This window comes from Callithrix jacchus, chromosome 4 (genome assembly GCF_049354715.1).
Source record: "Callithrix jacchus isolate 240 chromosome 4, calJac240_pri, whole genome shotgun sequence".
NCBI classification, from domain to species: Eukaryota; Metazoa; Chordata; class Mammalia; order Primates; family Cebidae; genus Callithrix; species Callithrix jacchus.
This window is the reverse complement of record NC_133505.1, coordinates 37,420,374-37,443,568: the sequence shown is the minus strand read 5'-3', so window position 1 is coordinate 37,443,568 and position 23,195 is coordinate 37,420,374. Positions and strand designations below refer to the sequence as shown.

General features: G+C 47.0%; 1 long non-coding RNA gene and 1 pseudogene across 2 annotated transcripts; one reads left to right on the top strand and one right to left on the bottom strand.

The window, feature by feature from the left end:
• Nucleotides 1–161: 161 nt before the first annotated feature.
• On the bottom strand, nucleotides 162–21,680 carry LOC144582090 (uncharacterized). Its single transcript, XR_013533946.1, has 4 exons — nucleotides 21,669–21,680; nucleotides 11,852–15,812; nucleotides 10,553–10,735; nucleotides 162–8,917 (listed from the first exon to the last, which is right to left on the bottom strand). It is a non-coding gene; the product is annotated as an uncharacterized LOC144582090 (long non-coding RNA).
• LOC128931885 (patr class I histocompatibility antigen, A-108 alpha chain-like) lies at nucleotides 1,925–5,966 on the top strand (annotated as a pseudogene). Its single transcript, XR_013533945.1, has 6 exons — nucleotides 1,925–2,216; nucleotides 2,347–2,600; nucleotides 2,803–3,082; nucleotides 3,624–4,163; nucleotides 4,743–4,789; nucleotides 4,955–5,966. The product of XR_013533945.1 is annotated as a patr class I histocompatibility antigen, A-108 alpha chain-like (transcript).
• Nucleotides 21,681–23,195: the final 1,515 nt, after the last annotated feature.

Below are 23,195 nucleotides of genomic sequence, written 5' to 3'. Positions count from 1 at the left end.
GCAGAGAGAAGGGCTGGGGAAGCAGGAGGTGAGGAAAAGGAGCAGGGGAAAGGACTCTAAAGCAGTGGAGGAGCCTAGCAGAGGGTTCTTTGCATGTGGTGTTTCTCTACTGACCAGTGTGGTAGTTACATGACTACAAATTAATGATATTCACCAAAAAGTGCAGCCAAAACTGGTAAATTTTATTACATGCAAATGCCCTAATAAGCAGAAAAGAAAAGGGGGAAAGAAGGCCAAAAAAAGACATTTTTAGATCATCAAAACCATAAAACTCATTTCCAAGGGGACCTGTACTACATGTAATTCAACGAGATTCTTCAGGCTGAAGGGAAATAATGCTAGAAGGTGACCCAGATACACAGAAAGGAACAATTAACAACAGAAATGATGCACACACACACATATCACATACACACTCATTTTCTTCATTTCCTGAAGACATATGACTGCTTGTCTAAAACAGAGTATTACATCTGTATTGTTGAGTATATAATGTATACTGATGTAATATAAACAACAATAATAGCATAGTGATAGGTTAAATGAAACTATAACATTTTAACTGTCCTTTATTTTGCTGGATGTAGTTTAATATTATCTGAACTTCACTGTGAAAAGTCAAAGCATCCAGTTTCCATTATTAAAACAAAAAATTTGTGTAAAGAAATATAGTCAAAAGCCAGTAGGAGAATTAAAACCATAAACTAAAATATGTTTCCTTGACACATAAGAAAGTAGCAAAGGAGGAACAGAAACTGTGAGATATGAGACAAATTGAAAACGTGTAGTAAAACAGCAGAGCAAAGTCCGACCATTGTAAGTGAAGAAATGACACGACCTGAGCGACATTAGCAGCTGCTGATCACTGTAGGGAGAACAGACAGGCAGGAAGTGAGGGACAGTGTCAGTGCCACAATTCAGGGGTGACAGGGTGGCAGTGACTAAGGGGAGGGGAGGGTATGAGGGATGAGAGGGGCAGAGAGAAGGGTGGGAGAAGCAGGAGGTAAGGAAAAGGAGCAGGGGAAAGAATTCTAAAGCAGCGGAGGTGCCTAGCAAAGAGTTCTTTGATACATTTTGTGGGACTTCCTAAAAATTAATGGCCTCTTAATGATTAAAGAAAAAAGTGAGTTATACAAATACCAAGTGTCCAAATAAAATATGCACACTGCTTACATGTGCATAGTTCATGAAAACAGGCAGTGCTGGAGCATTGGGACTGCATGGAGCGCTTGCAACTCTGAGTGAGGACTACAGGCTCCCGGTTGCAACATACAGTAACAAACCTCCTTCTTTCTATTCAGACTCACACAGGGAAACTCGGGCAAGGGAATGAAGACAATTTTAATTGCAGCAACCAGAGTCACAGATCCATAGTCTGGGAAAGTAAAACTTAGGAGCTTTGAGAGTTTAACTGTGATGCTGTTTTGACCCAGGTCTTTTACAGATTGGAATTCTAATCATTCAAGAATTAACAATATTGTGTTACCTACTGTATTAATAAACAAAAAAGGAAACTGGTCTCTATGAGAATCTCTATCCGGTGCTTTCAGACACAACTTCACCAGGTTTAAAGAGAAAACCCCTGTCTCTAACCCCCATTCCCAGGGTGAGCTCACTCTCTGGCATCAAGTTCCCCATGTTGAGTGTCCTTGTACAAGCGTCCAAGGGGAGAGGTAAGGAGAGTAGGAGGCAGGGAGTCCAGTTCAGGGAGGGGGATTCCAAGACAAGAAGTGAAGGGGAGGAGCTGGGCGCAGCCTGGGGGTCTCTCCCTGGTTTCCACAGACAGATCCTTGGCCAGGACTCAGGTAGACAGTGTGACAAAGAAGCCTGATGTAGGAGAAGAGGGATAGGGACAAAGTCCCAGGTCCCGGCAGTGGCTCAGGGTGTTGCGCTCCAAAGTGCACGCCACGAGTCCGTGCACATTATCACTGAGGAGGCGCAGCGTTGGAGATTCCACACTAGCCTGAGTTTTCACTTCTCCCAGATTGTGTAGGGTCCTTCCTCCAGGATACTCAAGACTCCGCCTAAGTTCCCACTTCCACCGGGTGTCGGGTTTCTAGACAAGCCAATCAACGTCGCCGTGGTCCCGGTTCTGAAGTTCCCAGTCATCCACTGGGACTCAGCTTCTCCCCAGACACCAAGGATGGAGGTCATGGGGGACCAAACCCTCCTCCTGCTGCTCTCGGGGCCCATGGCCCTGACCCAGACCTGGGCGGGTAAGTGCGGGGTCGGGAGGGAAATGGCCTCCGCGGGGAGGAGGGAGGGGCCCGCTCGCCGGAGGCACAGGACCCGGGGAGCCGCGCCGGGAGGAGGATCGGGCGAGTCTCAGCCCCTCCTCGCCCCCAGGCTCCCACTCCATGAGGTATTTCAACACTGCTATGTCCCGGCCAGGCTGCGGGGAGCCCCGGTACTTCGAAGTCGGCTACGTGGACAACACGCAGTTCGTGCGGTTTGACAGCGACGCCGCGAGTCCGAGGATGGAGCCGCGGGCGCCGTGGGTGGAGCAGGAGGGCCGGAGTACTGGGACCCGGAGGCGCAGAAAGCCAAGGCCGCCGCACAGAATATCCGAGGGAACCGGCGGACCCTGCGCGGCCACTACAACTAGAGCGGGCCGGTGAGTGACCTCGGCCCTGAGCGCAGGTCACGACGCCTCCCCATCCCCCACGGACAGCCCAGGTCCCCGTGAGTCTCCGGTTCCGAGATCCACCCCGAGGCTGCGAGACCCGCCCAGACCCTCGACCCGGGAGAGGCCCAGGCGCCTTTACCCGGTTTCATTTTCAGTTTAGGCCAAAATCCCCACGGATTGGTCCGGGCGGGGGCGGGGCTCGGTTGGTAGGGCTTACCTGGGGTCTGACCAGCGCCTCCTCTGCGGATATTACCAGTTAGCCTAAGACCGCAAGGACTACCTCTCTTTGAACGAGGACTTGCGCTCCTGGACAGCCTCCTGCACAGCAGCTCAGATCACCCAGCCCAAGTGGGAGGCGGCCAGTGTGGCGGAGCAGTGAAGAGCCTACCTGGAGGGCAGGTGCCTGGAGTGGCTCCGCAGATAGCTGGAGAACTGGAAGGAGACGCTGCAGCGCGGGTAGCAGGGCAGTGGGGAGCCTTCCTCATCTATAGATCTTCCGGGATGGCCTCCCATGAGGAGGGGAGAAAAATGGGATCAGCGCTAGAATATCGCCCTCGGTTGAATGGAGAATTGCAAGGGTTTTCCTGAGTTTCCTTTGAGAGTCCCCTTGGCTCTCTAGGACAATTAAAGGATGACTTCTCTGAGGAAATGGAGGGAAGACAGTCCCTGGAATACTGATCAGGGGTCCCAGTTGACCCCTGCAGCACACTTGGGCACCGTGACTTTTTCTCTCAGGCCTTTTTCTCTGCCTCAGACTCAATAAATTTGAAGCTCTGATTCCAGCTTTTCTGAGTCCCTAGGCCTCCACTCAGGTCAGGACCAGAAGTCGCTGTTCCTCCCTCAGAGACTAGAACTTTCCAAGGAACAGGAGATTATCCCAGGTGCCTGTGTCCAGGCTGGTGTCTGCATTCTGTGCTCCTGTCCCCACCCCAGGCGTCCTGTCCATTCTCAGGATAACCACATGGGTGCTGCTGGGTGTCTCATGAGAAATGCAAAGTGACTGAATTTTCTGACTCTTTCTTTCAGTAACCCCCAAGACACACGTGACCCACCACCCCTTCTCTGACCATGAGGCTGAGGTGCTGGGCCCTGGGCTTCTACCCTGCAAAGATCACATTGACTTGGCAGCAGGATGGGGAGGACCAAACTCAGGACACCAAGCTTGTGGAGACCAGGTCAGCAGGGGATGGAACCTTCCAGAAGTGGGCGGCTGTGGTGGTGCCTTCTGGAGAAGAGCAGATACACACGTGCCATGGGCAGCACGAGGGGCTGTCAGAGCCCCTCATGCTGAGATGGGGTAAGGAGGCGATTGGGGGGTCACATCTCTTCTCAGGGAAAGCAGGAGCCCTTCTGGGGCCCTTCAGCAGGGTCAGGGCTGAGGCCTGGGGTCAGGACCCCTTACCTTCCCCTTTTTGCCCAGAGCTGTCTTCCCAGTGCACCATCCCCTTCATGGGCATCATTGCTGGCCTAGCTGTCGTAGGAACTGTGGTCATGGGAGCTGTGATGGCTGTTGTGATGTGGAGGGAAAAGGGCTCAGGTAGGGAAGGGGTGAGGGGTGGGGTCTGGGTTTTCTTGTTCTACTAGGGGTTTCAAGCCCCAGGTGGAAGTGTTCTCTGCCTCATTACTGGGAAGCACCATCCACACACGGGCCAACCCAGCCTGGGTCCTTGTATGCCAGCACTTATTCTTTTGTGAAGCACATGTGACAACGAACGACAGATGTATCACCTTGATGACTCTGGTGTTGGGGTCCTGATTCCAGCATTTACAAGTCAGAGGAAGGTCCCTGCTAAGGACAGACCTTAGGAGGGTGGTTGGTCCAGGACCCACACCTGCTTTCCTCATGTTTCCTGATCCTGCCCTGGGTTTGTAGTCATAGTTCTGGAAACTCCTCTTGGGTTCAAGACTAGGAGGTTCCTCTAAGATTTCATGGCCCTGCCTCATCCCTGTCCCCTCACAGGACATTTTCTTCCCACAGGTGGAAAAAGAGAGAGCTGCTGTCAGGCTACGTCTAAGTGGTGGGGGCAGGAGTGTGGAGGAGCTCACCCACCCCATATTTCTTCTGTCCCACATCTCCCGCGGGCTCTGACCAGGTTCTATTTTTGTTCTACCCTAGGCAGCAACACCGCCCAGGGCTCTGATGTGTCTCTCAGGGCTTGTAAGGTGAGGCCTTGCAGGATCTGTAATGGACAGGGTTGGGGCAGAGGGGACAGGACTGGGTAATGGGCATTCTTTGATTGTGACATTTCAAGTGTCTGGTGGGCTGTTCAGAGTGTCATCACTTACCATGACTGACCTGAATTTGTTCATAACTATTGTTTGCTGTAGCTTGAGACAGCTGCCTTGTGTGGGACTGAGACGCAGGATTTCTTCACGCCTCTCTCCATGACTTCAAGAGCCTCTGGCATCTCTTTCTACAAAGGCATCTCAATGTGTCTGTGTCCCTGTTAGCAGAAAGTGAGGAGGTGGAGAGACAACCCACCCCGTGTCCACCATGTTCCCTCCCCAGTCATCTTTCCTGTTCCAGAGAGGTGGGGCTGGGTGCCTCCATCTCTGTCTCAACTTCATGGTGCACTGAGCTGCAACCTCTTACTTCCCTACTGAAAATGAGAATCTGAAGATAAATGTGTTTTCTCAAATATTTGCCATGAGAAGTTGATGGGTTAATTAGTCAATTCCTAAAATTTGAGAGAGGAAATAAAGACCTGAGAACCTTCCAGAATCTGCATGTTCACTGTGCTGAGTCTGTTGCAGGTGGGGATGGAGAAGGCTGTGAGGAGCCGAGTGTGGGCCTGTGCCCAGTTGCTGTTGAGTCCATTATGGGCTTTCTGTGGTCAGTCCTCAGCTGGGTCAGCTTCACTGCTCCACTGCCCTTGTCCCTTCAGTAGAAACTTGTCCAGCAAGAGCTGTGACCACAGAGAGTTACACATCACCCAGGGCGGCCCCTGCACACAGGAGTCTCTGTGTTTCTGAGACACATTTTCAGACCCATTCAGCTCCTGGCCTCCTTCTAGGGCTCCTCTTCTGCTCTGCTCTCCTGCCCTCTCTCCCTGCCCTGGTTCCAGTGATCTTGGTGCTGGCTCCAATCCCAACTCATGAATCTATAAAGCAGTCTAATTTCAGTTTACAGTTGTTGTAAAATTGGGTCCATAGTCAAAAATTGTTCTGAAGAGAGAAACCTTACTAAGTGCTGCATTTTGCTGGACTGGGAACGGTGGTGGTGTGGGACGAGGGATAGGGGAGGGAGGGCATGAGCAACACTGGGGGACCTTGTGCTGTAGCTGCCACAAAACAGCATTTGGCCTGAGGCTACATTAATAAAGATACTGTCTTTAGAATAGGAAGTGCTCTGCAGTGATCATTCAACTGACCTTTGTTGTCCGCCAGACATAGGACATAGTGGTTCTGCATCTGGGGAACGCCATTGAATTAAAATCAGAAAAATCTCTGGCATTTTGTAGCATGTGTTCCAGTGTGAAGAGACAGACTATAGATACACTATAACCAGAGTAAGGAAGGAAAGTGCTGGAAGGTGAGAAGTGCTGTGAAGCAGGTGATCCAGGGTGTGGGCAGTGGGGACAGGGAAGGTGGCTGTTGCGCTGGGGTGGTCAGTGTGCACCACATTGCAAAGGTGACCTTTTAGGAAAGATTTGAGGGACATGAAGAATGTCCGCAAGGATGTTTGGGGAAGTTCTTTCCAAGCAGGGAAAACTCATGTTCAAATGCACTAGGGCAGAAAGCTGTCTTTGTTCCCAGAGGGGCAAGGAGGCCAGGAGGCCTGGACAGAGAGAAACTGAGAGGAGGGCAGATATGTGGTCAGAGCAGGTGTACTGATGTAATAAAAGGTTTCAAGTGCTGGAGTGTGGGGGGTGAGAAGAGAATGACAAATTTTAATTCATGAAGCAGTAATCGAAGACAAGAAATTTATCTAGTACCTGGGAGGCACTCAGAGTGTCTGAATGAACCAGTGACTAATAAATATTTCCACCCATTCCCTTGAAAATAAGTTACTACCTCAAGTGTTTGTCTATCCCAGTTCATACTCTAGATTATTGGAGTGGCCTTGTGTGATGGCGAAATGATTATTCACACATCGTCTCTCAGCATTGTCTCTTACTAGGATTTAAAAACACCCAGGTTTGTGAGATCTCCGAGGATCTGGGTACCTACTGATATTTTATATCAATATTTATATTTTCTTGTGTGTGGAAATATTTCTGGGGAAAGAATCTCCATTATTATGTGACCCCCTCAAAACCTCAAGAATGCTAACTTCTTGGTTAGAGGTAGGACCAGTCCACATGTGGACAATGAACAGCTGGTGGCAACCTGCTTAGCAGACTTAGGGACATGAAATAAATTCTTAATTTTCAAAAATCTTTTCCTCTGGGACCGAAGAAGGTAGAGGTTTACTTGCTTACTCTTACTATAAGTTTCTCTCTGTGGGATGGTGATGAGTTTTTCCTCCACCCAAACAATTTTCTAATTCTCGCCAACAACAGTTGGGAGTCCCAGAACTTGACTCAATTCTGACACTAACTGCCTGGAGTTCACCTGAGACTCCACAGATTTAAGGTCTCATTCCCATGAGACTGTCCTCATTTCAGGACAAGTCACAAGTATCGGGTCCCAGGTTACCTGCACTGCTGTCTAACATGGCTGCAAAGTCAGGGATCTCTAACCTCTCAAGGTTTGGAAAAAATTTTTTTTTGAGACTGAGTTTTGCTCTTGTTAGCCAGACTGGAGTGCAATGGCATGATCTCAGCTCACTGCAACCTCCACCTCCTGGGTTCAAGCAATTCTCCTGCCTCAGCCTCCCGAGTAGCTGGGACTACAGGCTGTGCCACCATGCCCACTAATTTTTGTATTTTTAGTAGAGATGGGGTTTCACCATGTTGACCAGGATGGTCTCCATCTCAACCTCGTGATCCATCCACCTTGGCCTCCCAAAGTGCTGGGATTATAGGTATGAGCCACTGCGCCTCGCCCGGAACTTTTTAAACTAACTCAAAGAACTCAGGAAGTTGCTATTGTCATGTAAACCAAAAAATGTCTGAGACAGGTTTCAATCAGTTTAGAAGTTTATTTTGCCAAGCTGAAGACGCACCTTGGAGAAAGAGACACAAATCACCATAGCATGAGCCCAATGCTTTCTCCTAAGAGGGTTTTCAACATTTAAAGGGAAAAGAGTAGGCAGAAGAGGAAAAAGGAAGAGTCAACTATGCTTTCATTTCATGCTCAGTAAATATGCATTTTACATAAGCTAAAGTAAACGTTGGGTAGAGAAGTCAAACACGCGTTTGTCTCCGGGTAGTTGGAAGGATGATTTCTAGTCTTGTGTTTGTCCTGTACCTGTGAAGATAAGCTGTTAATTTACATTGTTGGTGGGGAGGGGGAATTCAACAAAACTCTGATTCAGAGTAAAGATGTTGGGGCTCACAAGGAATTATCTTGTGAGCCATTTGTGAGGGAGGCCACCTGGGGAGAAGAACAAAAGAAAGGCAGTTTCTCCATCACTCAGTTTTCAGACTTAACTTTTATTTTTGGTACAATGAGTTTAGAGTTCTGAAATTTTATCTTCCTTTCACACTCACTATTGCAGTTTATTATTGTTATAGCTTAAATCAGCGGTCCTTACCTTTTCAGCACCAGGGACCGGTTTCATAGAAGACAATTTTTCCATGGACCAGCAGAGATGGCAGGGGGCAGAGGGGAATGGTTTCGGATGAAACTGTTGCACCTCAAATGATCAGGCATTAGTGTTTCATAAGGAGTATGCAACCTAGATCCCTTGCATGCAGAGTTCACAATAGGGTTCATGCTCTTATGAGAATCAAATTGCCACTTATCTGACAGCAGGCGGAGCTCAGGTGGTCATGCTCATGCTCATGTTCTCTCACTTAACAATCACTTTCTGCTGTGTGGACTGGTTTCTAACAGGCCAGGATCCTGGGCCAGTCCATAGCCCGGGGATTAGGGAACCCTGGTTTAAATTATGTGATTGTAGTAGAACACCTGATACTGGAAAACTTATAATGAACAGAAATTTATTTGGTTCATGGTGGTGAGGATGGGAATTCCAAGATCAAGGGACTGTATCTGGTAGAAGGCAAAGGGGCAAGAGAGGGTGAGAGGTAGAGGGAAAAAGAGGTCAAACTCACAGCCTCAGGTCCTTTTATAATCAGACCGAATCAATTAATGGGGGCAGAGCTCCGATTGTCCAATCACCTCTAAGAGGTTCCACCTCTTAAAAATGTTGCATTGGGGATGAATTATCCAACAGTTGCTTCCCTGGGGAAACATTCAAACCACAGTTGAGTAGCCAGATGAAGAGGTGCACAGGTCGAGGTCTGAAAGGGCTCTGAATACAGAAGCATCTGTCCCCATGGAGATGGGGTGCACCGTCCTCCCAGCAGGTGGACACACAGATGTGCTCGCCAGTTAGGAAGCTCTCCAAAACTCAGTCTCTAGATTTTTCTATAAAAGGTTTATTGTGTAGGCAAGATTAATTAAATCATTGGCCATTGGTGACTGAGCTCAACCTCCAGTCCCTCTTTCCTTCCCAGAGATAAAGGATGGGGCTGAAAGTTCCAATCCTCTAATCACAACTTTGTGTTTCTGGGAACCATCCCCCATCCTGAAGCTACCTCAGCCCATTAGTCTTCTCATTACCATATTAAAACCATGCTTATCACTGAGGAGACTGCAAATGTTTTAGAACCTGCTTGTCAGGAAACAGGGCCAAAGGCCAAATACTTTTATTGAACCACTGATCACACCCTGGCCTCTGACCACATTGTCTCTTTTTATAATTTTTATTTATTTATTTTAGAGACAAGGTCTTGCTCTGTTGCCCAGGGTAGAATGCAGTGGTACAATCATAGCTCACTGTAACCTTGAATTCCTGGGCTCAAGTGATCCTTCTGGCTCAGCCTCCTGAGTAGATAGCATCACAGGTACACACCACCATGCCTAAATAATTTTTATTTTTATTTTTTTCAACCACAATTACTTTTACAGCCCAACTAATTTTTAAATTGTTTGTAGGAATGGAGTCTCACTGTTTTGCCCTGGCTGGTCTCAAACTCTTGGCCTTAAATAATGCCCCTACCATGGCCTCCCAAAGTGATGAAATTATAAGCATGAGCCACTGTGCCTGGCCAATCACAGATCTCCTGTATCAGAGGAATTATAAGAGTAAAAAGAACCTGGCACATTACCAGAATCCTGTTTGGTCATTAACAATTGTCCCGGTGTAGTCCCAAAACAGGAGTAGTCTCAGCAACATGTAGATGCACCCTTTCAGGCATCTGGTAAAATTGAGCTAAGAGACAATATCATCTCTTGCTTATATCTCTTTAGAGTGGTTCATGAAACACTGGATTTTCCTGACTTTATAACCCATTCAGGGATTCATTTACCCTCAGTTACTGTTTCTCCTTCTCCTCAATACTGTTCTAGCAAGGGTCTCCAGTCAGCCCATTCCAGTTAACAGACTGTAGGGTTAAGCAGGTAGAGAACTGGTTAGCTATCTGACCCCAGGCAATACAGCTGCATTCAGTGTTAATTCCAACTTTCCCAGATGCAGAGAAGGTGCAACCTATTTCTCCAGGCCCTTAGGAATTCTTGCATAATAGACATAAAATATATTTACAGTTTTTTACTTATGAATAATTCCTGTTTCTGGACTTTTATTTGCATCCCTAGGCCTGAGACCACTGCATCAGGTATGAGAAAAGCAAGTTGAAGTGAAGCACAGTCATCATTCCAGTGTCCTCCCACCTTGGGAAGGATTGTATGTAGATCACACCAGCACCTTTCCCCACTCCACCAGGAAAAGAGAGGATACTCTCATGTCAGGTGTGAGCCCACTCATGAAGGTGTGTAAGCCCGCCCTTCATGCTTCCCCACCCTTGCTTTACATACCCAGTGTTTCAATGGACTATTTTCATTCTCTGTGGAACTCTTCCTATGAGGAGAGTATCTCTCTGACCATCGTTGGGCATTTGGAGCAACTGCATTTTCTGGTGTGAAGAAATGTGACTCGGTGGTCCACATGGTTGCATCATCTCCTGTTTAAGTTTCTTGTAGCACTTGGAGCATTTGCATCTGAGGTAAAGCAGGGAGCTCTCTTAGAAGCCTGCCAGGAACTCCCAACATAAAAATAAAGGAAAACCTTCAGTTCCTTCAAGAGAAATTCCAGGCACCTCGCCAGCCTTAAAAAGTAACTGAGTGGACTTATAAGCAAGAAGGTAATGATAGATTAAAACAATAGCCAAGGAAGTTACAGTCCCAGGATATTGGATTCTCTATAGAAACTGAAGATAACATCTTAACATGTGTCCTGGAGTTGTTTTGCAGAAACTGGCATTCCTAAAAAATACGGACAGGGAGATCTCATAAAGGGGAAACTGAGGACTGAACTCTGACTGCTGTTCTTTCTTCTAAATTTCTTCCTGAGGGTCCTGTAAAGATTCAAGCCCACAGGCCAGGCCTGACCATTTCTCTCTGCTGCCCCCAACTGTGTAAGGAAGCTTGGCTTCCTTATCAATCACAAATCAGAGAATCTTTAAATCTCCCTATGACTTGTAACCTCCCTCATCGAGATATTCCACCTTTTAAGGCCAAACCAGTGTATAACTTCTATGCATTGATTTAGGATGTTGCCTGTGACTCTGCTTCCTAAAATTTACCCCTAACTTTAAAAACGCTTGCTTGTGAGCCATCACGGAGGTTGGGTCTTAACTGTGAGCTGCCTGATTCTCCTTGCTTGGCACCCTACAAATAAATGCCCTCCTTTCTCCCACTACAAAATCTCAGTATAAATGTTTCTTTTTACTGACCCAGGTGAGTGGACCCCAGTTCAGTTTGATAACATATCTACCACCAGCGGAACAAGGCTTACCCCAGGATGAGGATCTGTTGCTGCCAAGGCCCATTTGGTGATTCCTGGGGCTACTGGTATCAGGTTAACTTGCCAGCTATGTATTTTCAAAGTCTTCCCATAAGAGAATCTGCCACATAGCCATATGCCATCTCTGTCTCTTTTGTTCTTAAGAAAACACTTCTGGCTGAGCACGGTGGCTCATGCCTATAATCCCAGCACTTTGGGAGGCTGAGGCAGGTGGATCACAAGGTCAGAAGTTTGAGACCAGCCTGGCCAACATGGTGAAACCCCATCTCTACTAAAAATACGAAAAATTACCCAGGCGTGGTGGCACACACCTGTTATCCAAGTTATTCAGGAGGCTGAGACAGGAGAATCGCTTGAACCCAGGAGGTGAAGGTTGTGATGAATGAAGATCATGCCATTGAACTTCAGCCTGGGTGGCAGAGGAAGACTCCATCTAAGAAGAAATAACAACACTTCTTATGGGTATTTTGTGCTCATGAGGTGGGGAGTGCAAGAGGAACATGTCTTGATTCAACCTATCTCTGCATTGCTACAGCCCCAGTGTCTCATTTCATGGACCCATGTGATCACCACAAGCAAGCATATGAATTTTCTTTTTTTCTTTGAGATGTGGTCTTGAAATGTTTCTCTGGCTGAACTCAAATGTTACTCAGATTAAACTCTAACTCCTGGACTCAAGATATCCTTCTGCCTCAGCTGCTCTCATAGCTGGAAATACAGGTACACCTGGCAAACCCTTAGAGATAAATGCTTGTCAATTCTAAACACCTTCCAGATCTGGAAGGGAGTTATTCTGAGGGACATTGAACAGCACTGATGGGATGATGCTGAACCATTCATGAGAAACTGCCCTGCCCGCTGATCCAATCACCTACCACCAGGCCCCACTATAATGCTGGGGATCACATCTTGACATGAGATTTGGACAAGAATAACATCCACTCTATATCAGGCATCAATGTGTCTTACATTAATGAACCTCTCAAATTACTACACTAATTTCCACAGGACTGTGTCTCGTACTTTTGCAGAATTTCAGAGTCTGGAGAGACCATTGAGGTTGCAGAAGGTGTACACTGGCCCAGCTCGAATTCACATCCAAAATGGCTGAGCACCCAACAAAAACAGGGCTTGACTCTTTATACGTGAAATATACAGTGGTGCAAAAACAAGTGTGCAGGTGCAGAACAAAGACAATTTATCAAGCAATAACAGGCACATAACTCAGGCTTACATATGAGTTTTGCTATGCAGTGCAGATGCTTGCTATCTGTAGAGCTCAAGGATTCCAACACAGGCCTTATCTGTTTCCTTGCACTACAGGGCCCAGAAGGCTGGAGTCCAACCTGCTTGGGCATTTCTTATGACTTGTTCTGTTACAGAAACTTACAGTTATCAGCTCTAGAGAACAAGAATATAAGAATTCATAAACTTATAAAACTTGCAAAAGATGCAATTCCAAGGTAGCGGGGAGGACTCAGGGAAGTTTGCTTACAGAAGAAAAATTTTATTCCTGCTCCTTTTAACTACATTAATTTTATTTTTATATTATGCTGTTTTGTTAATTTTTCTTTTTCCTCTTCATCCCCTCTTTGGTGCATTTTATATGTAAGTAATAGTTTTAATAGAATGCACAACCATAATGGCCTCCTCTTTGAAGACAGTACTAAATTATATGTAGGAGAGAGTACCTGGGCGGGACAGATGTTTTAATTGCCTTCTATGTAGGTTGTACCTTGATTCTTTAGGCCAAAGTTTTACTTTGAGATGACTAATAGAGGGCAGGCATGCTCCGTGGCTGCTCTGCTTTAGTACTTACAGTCAGGTACAGTGCCAGGGCCTTTTTCTTGCCTTGGCCTTCATGCCCCTGTGTGACTGGGCCTGTCTTGGGTTGCTCCTCCCTTGAGGAATCTTACCTATGATTGGCTAGCCAGCCATCTTCTGGGGTGAGATAGGATGAGAAGGTTGAGATAGAATTTCCTGAAGCTGACTACAGGCCTTTGAGACCTCTGCCTTGATACACCTTTGACTCACTTACTTGTGCTAACAGGCATTACTTTAGCCTGTGTTTATTAAGATGCTGCTGAATTAATTTAATTTGTTTTGCCCAGTCACTCTGGTTCCTGTTTTAGTTTAAACTTAAGGCAAGATTACAAGTTTGATGAGCCCATTGCCTCCAGGCAGCTCATCGGGGCAGGGGGTGATAAATTTTTTTTCTGAGAAATGGGTTGACACTTAGTTAAGGCCATTGTTTGGGTGGTGGTATGCCTGGCTACCTGCTTCTGTAGTTGATTCTATGCCTCTGTTAGAGGTAGGAGACATAGAAGGATTAAAAATCCACATAGAATAAGCAGAAAACACCCCTCCAATTAGCATTTTAAATCCTCCAAAAGATGAGAACCAACCTCGGAAGAGGGTGTCCGGTGATCATCCAGGTTTCCAAGTTTGACTTGGGACATGGGCTAGTTTTCTCATTTGTGCAGTTATTTCCATGACAGCTTTTCCATTGTCATCAATTTCTAAGCAACAATTAGTTAAGTTAAACTTTCCACATACACCTCCTTCTTGGGCAGGATATAGTCCAAAGCTAGCCTGTTCTGGTAGATAGTATTTCTTACTCTTGCGGATTGCACAGCCAGCAGATCTAAAGCCAGTGCAGTTTCGTTAGTCACGAATTCAAGCACTGCTTGTATGCTGATAATGTGGTTAAGCATATAAATAGGCATTTGGGAACTCCGTGACTCATCCTGTGCCCAGGTAGCTGGCCCATAGTATTGAATCAGTCTTTCGGGGGCCAACCAGTGTCTTTCCAGTCTCCTATTTTTATACCTCCTCTGATGTCTAAACCCTTCCTTTTTTCTACTTTTTACTTCATCACAAACAGGGTATCCTAGAGTTTCTCCTAGCTGCAAAGGGAGTAAGAAAGATGGTCTGATTGTTCCCAGTACACAGGCTCCCATCCATTTGGCCGGTAACTGCCAATAGGCCGGTTGTCCACAAATCCAATATAGGCCAGGGGTGCCTTCCAGCTATTGCATAAGGCAACATTTTCTTGATGCATAATTTCCCTTGCTTCCCATGGTCACTGATTCCCCCTGTTAGTTCCTCCACAGACATGACAAGAGGAAACACTTAGATTACCAGCTATACTGTCAGCCAGCTGAGAAAACAAGTTACTGGCTACTTGGTTAGTTTTCTTAAAATGACTTGAAAACTCAGAAATATTGCTAAGCCAATGATTCTGAGTTGTCTTAGTAATACATAAGATAACTGTTTTCCTATCACTTAAATGCATTGTGATACAATAACCTGGGATTTCTACAGGCAGGTTTCATTTGAGGATTGTAAGTGTTACAGGTTGGCAGTTGTCTGCCTTACAATTTAGTTTAATATTTTCATAAACATAGTTTCTTTTGCTGGTGGTTTCTTGGTGGTTGGGATATGGGTCCATGTTTGGCAATTCCTGCAGTATGTCTCTGAGCAAGTAGAAGGTGGGCAATCGAGTCTATAATAGTAAATGTCATGTCCTGTGTTATTGCTGAGTTTACTGGGTCAGGTTGTCCTTGTGAATGTCGTCCAACAGAAATTATAGATTTATGTTTCCTTCAGGAAAAAGAGGGACTTTAGTTTGGTTTAGAAGATCCCATCCTACTGACTTATCTCGGACTTCAAACCAAGTCCCAGGCATGAACTTGGGATCTTAACATACATAACGTTGCTCATTGCCTGAGTCACAAACTGAATAAGTTGTTTGATTATAAGTAGAAGCCCCTAACTGAGTCCCTGTAAACTTATGTTTGGTACAGCAAGGTTTTAACTACTGTATTCCCAAACCAAGTAGTCTTCAGGCACTAAGTACATTCTTCTACAAATTGCCCTTCCTTTTGTACAGCTATTGGAGTTAACAAAAATAAAGTAAAAATTAGCATTTCTATACCACTATGCAGGAACAGCATAAATCTTTCCTTGTACACAGGGGTTGACAAAGATGACAACATAGTAATAGAATGGTTAACAATACTAAGAGAGCAATTAGGCTTAAAATTTTAATCCACATTTACTTTTGATGACTCCTCAAGCTTCAGCCATGTGTGGACTAGTCAGCCTCCAGTTGTGTGACTAGAGCAGAGCTGTCATTCCTGCTGGCAGCTTGGTCTTCTTGCAGGATCAGCCTGGTTGGGTGCTCCAAATCCTTCCTGCTGGTCCACTTTTCCCGGGCTGCTGCTTTCTTCAGCCAGCTGTGGTGGATCCATTAAAGTCTGATGCCTGCAACTTTAATAGCAGTCAGGGTGGACAACATTACACTATGGGGCCCATCCTATGTTGACCCTATTGTGGTTGGGTTCCACTTCTTGACAGACTGAATCCCGGGTTTAAAGACATGCACAGGATCTGTTACACTGATAGGTAATTTTTCTCGAATCTAACCTTGTATTTCCTGCATAGTTATGCCTAAGGCCTGCATTTGCTTTCTCAGAGGTAATTCTCCTAGTTCTCTGATGTCCTCTTTAATTTGAGTTATAATTGGGGATGGCTGGCCAAACAGAATTTCATAGGGTATATATCCTATTTGTTTGGTGGGGGTGCACCGGACTCAGAGGAGAACCATCGGCAAGACCTTATCTCACTGCAGATGGGTTTCCTGGCAGAATTTCTTTAATAGTTGCTTGAGCATCTGATTCACATGCTCAACCTTTCCTGAGCTCTGTGGGTGACAGGCAGTATGCAGTTTCCAGATTATTTTTAACAGCCATGTTAGGTCTTGGGCAATTTTGGCTACAAATGCTGGGTCACTGGCTGATCCTATAGTTGAAGGTAGCCCAAGTCTGGGGATAATGTCTTTTAGTAATATTCTAGTTACTTCTTGTGCCTTTTCTGTCCTGGTGGGGAAAGCCTCTACCAACCTGAGTAGGTGCAATTGCTAACATATAGCAATAGCCTCCTGCCCAAGGCAGCTCTGTAAAATCCACAAGCAAATTTTCACAAGGTGCTGCTTCTACTTCTTGAATTCCTGGGGGCCAAAGTGGCCCCAGCCATGGGTTGTTCTAGGCACAAACAGCTCAAGAGATGACAGTGAGCTGTGGCACATAGAAGTGGCATCCTAAAGTGCTTCTAGTGCTGTCTTTCCTATATGAATTCCTTGGTGGAATTGTTTTACAATTCTGTGGGCTACTACTTCAAGAATGGCTAACTTCCCACCTGCAAACTTTCACCAACCTCCTCTAGTATAGGCTCCAGTTTCCTGAGTAAATAGGCCTTTTCATTTGGAGAATAATCTGGAGTATCTGAACACAATGCCTCTGGGATGAGGGTCATGGCACAGGCAGCCTTTCTAGTCTCTATGTGGGATGCAGGGACACCACGTAGGGCTACCCACTTAGCCTATTTTCTATTTCCTTTAGCTTCTGGTGTTGCTGCGTTCGGGTGGCCTTTACAGTATATAACTGCTACTTCTTTTGGTGCCCGTACTACATCCAAAAGCTGCAAAATTTCTTCTGGATGTTTTGTTTGTCCTTTGGGCTGTCAAGAGCCCTCTTTATAGATACTCCCATGCACATGCAGGGTGCCAAATGCATATTTAGAGTCAGTGTATATGTTGGCTCTTTTACCCTTTGCCAGTAATAATGCTCTGGTTAAAGCTATTAATTCTGCTCTCTAGGCTGATGTTCCTGTTGGCAAGCATTGGGTCTCTACAACTGAGTCCAAAGTTACTACTGCATACCCAGCCCACTGATTTTCTGCTTCTATGAAGCTGCCCCCATCAGTGAAGTGTTCTATATCTGGGTTCTGGAAGGGGTGATCTGTAAGATTCTTCTGGCTAGAGAACACTTCATCTATTGTTTCTATGGAGTCATGGAGTAGGGCCCCTTGTTCTATGGGAAGCAGGATGGCTGGGTTTAGGGTCTTTATGGTTTCCAGAGTTACATGAGAATTATTGCATAAGAGCCCTTGATGTTGAGTCATTCTCATATTTGACAACCAGTGGTGTCCTCTTTGATCCATTATGGTTAGGACTGAATGTGGCACATGCATAGTCAAGTGCTGCCCTAAGGTCAGTTTTTCTGCTTCCTCCACCAACATGGAAGTGGCAGCTAATGCCTTAAAGCAAGGGGGTCATCCTCATGCCACTACATCTAATTGTTTAATAAGTAGGCCACTGGGTGGTGCCAAGATCCCAGGACTTCGGTTAAGACCCCAATGGCCATTACTTTCCATTCATGTATGTACAAGAAGAAAGGCTTGGTCATGTCGGGTAGTCTTAGCCCAGTTAAGCCTTGCTCAACTCATTTAAATGCCTTTTCATGTTCAATTCCCAAAGGAAAGACCCTTCCCTCCCTGCTTTTGTGGCTTTGCTGTAAGTGAGATATCTGGAATCCAGATATGGCAGAACTCTGCTCCCCCTAAAAACTCTCTTATATGACACCTGCAGGTTGGGGTTGGAAGGCTGCAAACAGGGCATACCTAGACTCTGCTTCCCTTGGTTTATGCTAAATCCTAGGTACCCAACACTTCTCAGTTGGGCTTTCTTTCCTGACACTTTATATCCTGCCTTCCATAACAGGTGGAGAAGACTTTGTGTCCCTTGATAACCATCTTCTAGGATTGGGACTGCTAAGAGAAAATCATCCACGTACTGCAGTAAGACACACTCTTTGTTGGGAGAAGTGTAGGCCTTAAGGTCTATTGCCAATGCTTCCCCAAAGACTGTGGGAGAGCTCTTAAACCCCTGTGGAAGTCTGGTCCAAGTGAGTTGAAAATTGCCCCATTGGAAGACAAATAATGGTTGGCTTATTGGTGCTAGACGGAGGCAGAAAGAGGAATCATTTAGATCTAGTACAGTAAACCAGGCTGTGCTTGCTGAAATAAGTTATTAGATTGTAGGGGTTTGGCACTACTGAATGAGTAGTAACTGTAGCCTCATGGACGGCTCACAAATTCCGTACTGGTCTATAGTCATATACTCCTGGCATATGAAGTTTTTCGGTTGGCTTCTGCACCAGAAGGAGCAGAGTGTTCCAGGATGACAGCCATGGCACCAGAATGCTGTGGTTCTGAAGTCATTCTATGCGTTTCAATATACCTCTGATGGCTGCATGAGGCATGGGGTACTGGCAAAGTCAAACAGGGGTGGCACCTGGTTTTAATTTTACTACAATTGGAGCATGATTTACTGCTAACCCAGGTAGGCTACTTTGAGCCCAGAACTCTGGGAATTCATCTATTAGCCTAGTCAACATAGTTTCTTCCTCAGGAGTATTGGGCAGTTTGGCACCTGCATCATTTCAGTGTACAATATCCATTCCTCAACCTGTGACACGGTTATGGCTAGCACCATGGCCACAGGCTTGGTGAGATCTAAAGTTAATTTCTTTCTGGTGTAAAGGAGATCTGTGCCTACAGTTTTTGAAGCAGGTCTCTCCTAACAAAGGGACTGGGCAGTTTGGGAGGTATAAGAACTCGTGCTAGACTTCCCACCCTCCAATAGCACACTTTTTTGATCAACATCAAGACCTTTTCTCTGCCATACCGGTGGTTCCAATTAGAGTAGCATATGACTAAATTAATGTGCAATTGTGTGAGTTACTACTGAATGTTCAGAATCTACCATAAAGTTTATTTCTTGGCCCCTTACCTCTATTCTACCATAGTCTCCTGGGGGCCTAAGGAGATGGAGCCTGGTCTGTTTCAGTTCCCATGGCACTCAGTTCCTGCCAGAATGATTAGGTAGGCATCCTGATCACCTAGGGCACAGTGACTTGCTTTTTGATTCTGTATCTTCTTCTGCCTCTCATTAGTGTCTCTTGACTCCCTTTCTGGGCATTCATTTTTCTAGTATGATTTCTTCTTGCATATTGCACACTGATCTTTCTATAGCCTAGGCTGATTCTCAAAGTACTCTCAAGTTAAACCTCTCCCTCAGCCTCAACCACAGCCATGAAACCTCATGGCATTTGCCCCCCTTTTCATGTGGGCTGCTGCTAGCAAATCAGCCTTTCATTTAAGCTTCCCATCCACTTCCCTTCTAGCTGTCATTTTTGCCTTCTCCTGGTTGATGGACACTTAGTGAGCTACTTGTATGAGCTGAGTGGTAGTCATACCTGCAAACCCTTCCAATTTCCAAAGCTTTCTCCTAATATCACTCTGAACCTGACTAACAAAGGCTGCATTCACCAGGCAATGATTTCTTGCTGCCTCTGGATCAAACGAAGTGTAGAGTCAATATGCCTCACAAAGCCTCTCATAAAACTCACTTAGGCTCTTATCTGCGCTTTGGCAGATCTCCGAGATTTTCCCACATTCAGGGCCTTTTTCCCTCTTGCCTTTATTCCATTTAGAAGTGCCTCCCAAAATGCTTGTGGGTATTGCAACACTTCTGCCTTGTTCAGATCCCACTGGGGATCTGTCACTGGTAATATTCCTCAGCATATCAGCGGGGCATCAACTCTGCTTGTTGGGGCATTTCTCTCCAGATACTGGAGGGTTGCTGGGTTACTCTGTGTCACTCTTCTGTGTTACACAGCAGTAAAAGAAGCTCCTGGCAGTCTGCCCATGTGGGGTTGTCCATAAGAAAATGGACTGCAGGCCAGGCACAGTGGCTCACGCCTGTAATCCCAGCACTTTGGGAAGCCAAGGTGGGAGGATCACTTGAGCCCAGGGGTTCAAGACCAGCCTGGCTAACATGGGAAAACCCATCTCTGCTAAAAATGCAAAAAATGAGCTGGGTGTGGTGGTGCACGCCTGTAATCCCAGATACTCAGGAATCTGAGGCAGGAGAATCACTTGAACCAAGGCGGTGGAGGTTGCAGTGAGCTGAGATCATGCCATTGTACTCCAGCCTGGGTGACAGAGTGAGATTCTGTCTCAGGGAAAAAACAAAAAGGAGAAAAAAGTGCAGAATCCTGAGGGGAACATGTCACAGTGTTCAGGCTCCAGGCAGAAAGCTGTGAAGCCCCCCATTCCTGACCAAGGGATTCCTGGTGCCAGTGAGGGCTGAGCCAACCGGGACAGGCACAGATGTGCCCCTTCAGGGGCTATATCCCTCCAGACCAACCTCCTGAGTGCTGCCCTCATGGGTCTCAGTCTCTTCCAAAGCTTGCTCCCCAGGAGGCAATGAAAGCACCTCCTCCTGGCATTTAGGAACCCTGGGAATCCAGCCCCACTTCTCCTTCCAGCCTGTGCCTGCTGCCTCCATCTAAATGTAGAAAGATCTACCTTTCCTGGTGGCCATGCCCTCTGTGGGGTGGCTATCATCCATGCAGGGCTATTCCTGGGGAGCCCTTCCCTTCCCCACCTCCAGTGCACCTACAGGGCCCCTACTGTTAATAGCAGCACCTGTGACTGGGGCCCCTGAGAGGCTGGGGTGGGAGAGAGGCAGTCCAGCAGGCAGAAATCCACATCCCCAGATGGTGGCCAGTGTGTGCAAGGTGTCAGTATGTGCGTGAACGCGCGTGTGTGTGGCGGGGGGTGGTAGAGGTTTCTGCACCGTGGCAGAAGGAAAGCAGAAGCAGTTCTGGGATCTAGGGCAAAAGAGGCTCCTCTGTGTCTGGGGCTCAGGGATGCTCCCCAGAGTGCAAGATATCTCAGCTGGGACTGAAGAGACCGGAGGGCACCCAGTGCAGGAGAGTAAGTGGGGGACTCCAGGCAGTGGGGACTGTGTGTAGGAAACATGATGTCCTGACCCACATGGGCACACAGGGTGGTCTGTAAGGCAGGGCCCAGGCGAGCCCTAGTGGACAAGGAGGAGGGCTTCTCCTTGAAGGTCTCAGGGCCAGCAGGTGGGTGGTGGAAGCAAGAGGTGGCTTTTCCTTGGATCCCTCTGGGAGCCTGAAAGGAGGGGCGTGGGTGGGGGAGGATGAAGGCACCGAGGCTGGCGAGGAGGCGAAGTTCAGTTGAGCCCACTCCCAGGTCAGGAGCAGAGTCAGGGTCTGAGGGCTGTGGTCCAGTGAGGGGCTCAGAACTATTCCACAGCCCCGGCCCTGAAATACAGGCTCGGCCTCTGTCCTGGGACTCGAGAGCTCCCAACCTGGCCCCTGTCACTCGTTCAGACTAGCGCATCCCTCCAGAGAGCCACCCTCGGTCATCCCGGGCCTTCGCAGAGGCTACCCTCCTGCCCTTGGCCCTACTCACTTAGGTGACCCCTCCTTACACTGCAGTGTCCTGACCCACGGGATGAGCATCAGAGACCCTAGGGAGGGAGTGGGGATTAAGAGAGAGACAGGAGACGCGAAGAATGGAGACAAGTCAAAGATCTGATCAAGTCTCATTTATTAGGTACAAAGCAGCTGCTTGTAAGCAAGCAAAGGCGGGAAGCTCTGAGTTCTGACATCAGAAAGTAATCATGGAGATGAGGCTGCAGGCTGGCCTCGTGACTAAGAAGAATGTGAAACTAAGATAAGGAAAGCAGAAGCTTGAGCAACAAGATCGCAAGACGGCTATCATGACGCTCAAGATGGCCACCGCTCCCTACACTGCAGGGCTCAGCACACTGGCCTCCAGAAAGCCCCACTTCCTCCCTCACCAGCGCCAACTCTTCTCTACCCCCACCTGGCCCCTGCTTTGCTCTGAGTTCATGAAAAGCCTTTGTGTCATAACAGACAGGCCTATATAAGGCCCTGGCTGGGTCATGGTTTTTGGTCGGATATATCCCTGGAAGCTTCTTTGGTGACCTGTGGACTCAGACCAGTTTAGCGATTGCGAGTTGTGCTCTGTGTGTGTGTGTGTGTGTGTGTGTGCGTGTGTATCTGTGTGTTTCTGTGTTTGGAGAGGGTTGGGGGTGGGGGTGTTTGGGGTGGGGGAGAGTCAGTGTGAGGGGCGTTGGTGTGTTTTTCTAGTTAGCATTGTTAGCGTAGATAGTATAGTCAGTATCTTGCTTAGTATTTTAGCATACTTTGGTATAGTCAGTATTGTTGCTTAATATTTTAGCATATTCAGTAAAGTTAGAGTAGTTGTATAGCTGGTGTAGAGAGATACCAGGCACCATGAAGCAGGGATTGGCCTCCACCTCACCTGCCCTGGGGCCACCGTATTATAAAATGCTGGACTTCATTGACCGTGGTGCCTTTGGTGAGGTCACGCTGGCACAGCACTTGCTTACTAGGACCAAGGTGGCCGTGAAAACCACCAAAAACACTAGCTCCTACTTCATGATTAGGAGTAAAATGCAGAAAGAAATAAGCATTTTAAAATCGGTGCACCACCACAATATAATTAAACTATATAAAGTTATTAACACCAAAAAGTGTGCCACTTGATAATGGAGTACGCATCAGGAGGAAGCCTGTCCGACTGGATTCAACACAACATCGTGATGGAGGAGGAAGCCCGAGCCATGTTCCAGCAGATGCTCTCAGCCGTGCAGTACTGCCACAGAAAAAGAATAGCTCATAGAAACCTGAAGCCGGACAACATCCTCTTAGACAGTAAAAGAAACATCAAAATTGCCGACTTTGGCTCAGCAACAACTTACTATGAGGGGCAGAGGCTGACAGTATGTTGTGGCACCCTCCCCTACATGGCCCCAGAAGTCTTCCGGGTCAATGGCTAAATGCCTCCCCATGGACCTGGGCATAGGCGTCACTTTGTTCGAGATGGTGTCTGCGACTCTGCCCTTCTTCTCAGAGAGTGCTATGCAACTGAAATCCCTAATTAGACCTG